Here is a 2,882-nt window from a genome sequence, read left to right as displayed (position 1 = left end):
TCTCCTGAAGAGCTTCCAGGAGGGAAAGCCTTGCCAACTCCATTGTAATGACAACCAGTATAAGGTGCTTTCTTATGCAGGCCTATAAAGTCTCTCACAGGGTTCTCAGACTGCTGGCAACAGTTATGATTATCCAATGCACTGAAAAACTTCTTTGCTTGTTTATTTGGTTTTATGTTTGTTTTGAAATACAGTGCCCTCCAATCCCTGGATTCCAATAGTGCTACCAGTTACCCTAGTTGTGCCAAACAAAAATGTCATAAAACACTGACAGATATTCTCTGGGGGTACCCTCTTCCTTGTTTAGTAGCACCCTATAGAGACATTACTTATTCAGTCAGTTGCTTGTACACTCAGGTATTCATTCATGCAAACATTTGCTTAGCCCCTGTTTACTTTATACTATTTTTAGGTTCTGTTAATGCCAAGTAAAGACAGCTTTTAAACTGTTATACCTTGCTTTACATTTATTTGTATTTATTCATTTGTTTCTCTCTCTCTCTCTCTCTCTCTCTCTGTGTGTGTGTGTGTGTGTGTTTGTGTGTGTGTGTATGTGCGTGTGGGTTTGTCTAGGTGGGTGGGTGGGTAGGTGTGAAGGTATATGTATATACTCTAGTGTGTGTCAGGCAGTCAGAAGACAACATGTGAGTATCATTTCTGTCTTTCCAGCATGGAGATTCGAAGAATGGAGCATAGGTCTTCAGGCTTGGTGGCAAGCACTCTTATTCAGTGAGCCATTTTTGTCTGCCCAATGGAAGCAGACCTTATGTTCATAAAGCTTGCACTGGGAATGAATTTCTTAAGTTCTAATGAAACAATTGTACAAACACTTGGGCACTTAAGTAAATGTTCACAGGCAATGAAAAGAGTTCTAGGGATACATATAACCAAAGAGGCCTGTCCAGATAATATTAAGAAGCTCTGCCTGGAACCCTAAGAACATTAGGGGTGACCTAGCACAGATAGCAAGCAGAGCAGTAGAATGTGCAAAGAGCCTGTGATGAAGAGGATCCTGGAGAGTCCAAAGAAGATTGGAAGGAAGATGAAGGAGGTTGTGGGCATTGCCAGATAGGAAGAAAGATTGAGACAACAACAGAAGGGGCATAGAGGTCCCTGGTAAGACATTTATTCATTCCCAAGACTGCATTTAGAAAACATAAGTAAAACAAAACAAAATGATCAAAACCTTCCAGAGGGCTGTAGGTTCCAGGTTCCATCTGTGGCATGGGTGTATGTGCCTCTGGTAGAGGTTGTGTGTTTGCTTTTGTTTTTGTTTTGTTTTGCTTTGTTGTAGTTTAATAAAAGGGTATCTAGAGGTCATCACATTATCTTATTAAAAAATATTCAGAAGTCTTTATTTATGCCTGGTAGCTCTCTGAAGAAAATAGCACATTGTCCTACAAGATAGATGCAGCTCATCCTTCCAAGTTGTATGGTTTTCCCTGGAAGGCCTTTGTGGAGATGGATGGCCTGTGTTGCTGCTACTTTCAGGAGAGATAGAGATATAGAGAGAGACGGAGAGAGACAGAGAAAGACAGAGACAGAGACAGAAACAGAGATGGGAGAGACAAACAGGCAGGGAGACACAGAGAGACACACAAAGATCAAACAGACAAGAGAGCCGGGTAGGAGAAGTATATATATATATATATATATATATATATATATATATATATATATATATATATATGTATATATGAAATGTCAGGAAGCAGGAAGGAGAGAAAAGTAAAGACAGACAGACAGACAGACAGACAGACAGGCAGACAGACAGAGATAGAATTAGACATAGAGAGAAACAGAGCTTAGAGATAGACAGAGGGACAAGAGAGAGGGAGAGACAGGTGGAAACAGAAATAGAGATAAATATAAACAGAGAGGGGGGAAGGAGGGAGGGATGGAGGGAGGGAGAGAGGGAAAGGGAGAGGGAGAGGGAGCTTTGTTGTTTAGTGGGGGACTGGAGTATATTATGGCCAGTTCCTACTGTCCAACTCTACAAACTCTGCAAAAACCTCTCAAGCAAGGGTTTCCCTCTGAACACTAATGATCTTTATCCTTTCTAGGCAGTACCTGCTCAGTGCATCTCTTTGAGGATTGACCCTGCAGTGTCTTAGCTTCTCAACTTTAAAACAGGGTGAAATGCCTCTGACTTAGAGGCTTCACAGTTCTCTTCTCAGGTCCCATGTGTGAACTGTTCTAGAAAATATAACAATCTTTGCTTTATTTGATTTATTCCAGAGCTGATGCAAGCAGAGGTCCAACAGTAGACCCGCTTTTACATTTTAAAGGTGCTTTACCATTACGAGCCTCAATTTTTGTCCCCTGTACAAAGAAAATATTCCTTGTTCCTATAGGAATGTACTGAGTGGCTTTAAAATGTGTGCATTCAAGATCCTTAGTAGCACACCTGATTGGATGCATAGCTGTAATCACCAAGGATACTGTGAAATTTGGGAAGACATACAAGAGAAAATGGAAAGGAAGTGACTTTTGGAACTTTTCAGGCATGAGTACCTCTTGGTCCTCTGACTCTTGCCAGGGAAGAATCCTCCCTTGAAGCCTCTGCATACCTAGTGCCTATCCTACCCCCATGGCCCCATCCCTCTGTGGATTCTTAGCAGTGCTTCTCTGGGCTAAGCTCCCTAGCTATCCCAATGGAGAGATATCTCTTTCATGCTCTGGAGCATTGGGATTTTACCCAACCCATTCTCACACTTTTTTAAAACCACTTGTTACCATTTCACACTTGTGTTGTAGCTTGCTTGCCTAGACCATGAGGTGCTGCAGGCAAAGAGCTAAGTGAGGGAACCAGCTACATCTTTCTCATGGCCTTGTAGAGCATTCATCCCAGGGTATCCCTGGTTGTTTTCCTGTACCAAAGC

This window comes from Mastomys coucha, unplaced genomic scaffold (genome assembly GCF_008632895.1).
Source record: "Mastomys coucha isolate ucsf_1 unplaced genomic scaffold, UCSF_Mcou_1 pScaffold22, whole genome shotgun sequence".
Taxonomy (NCBI): domain Eukaryota; kingdom Metazoa; phylum Chordata; class Mammalia; order Rodentia; family Muridae; genus Mastomys; species Mastomys coucha.
This window is presented reverse-complemented; position numbering follows the sequence as displayed.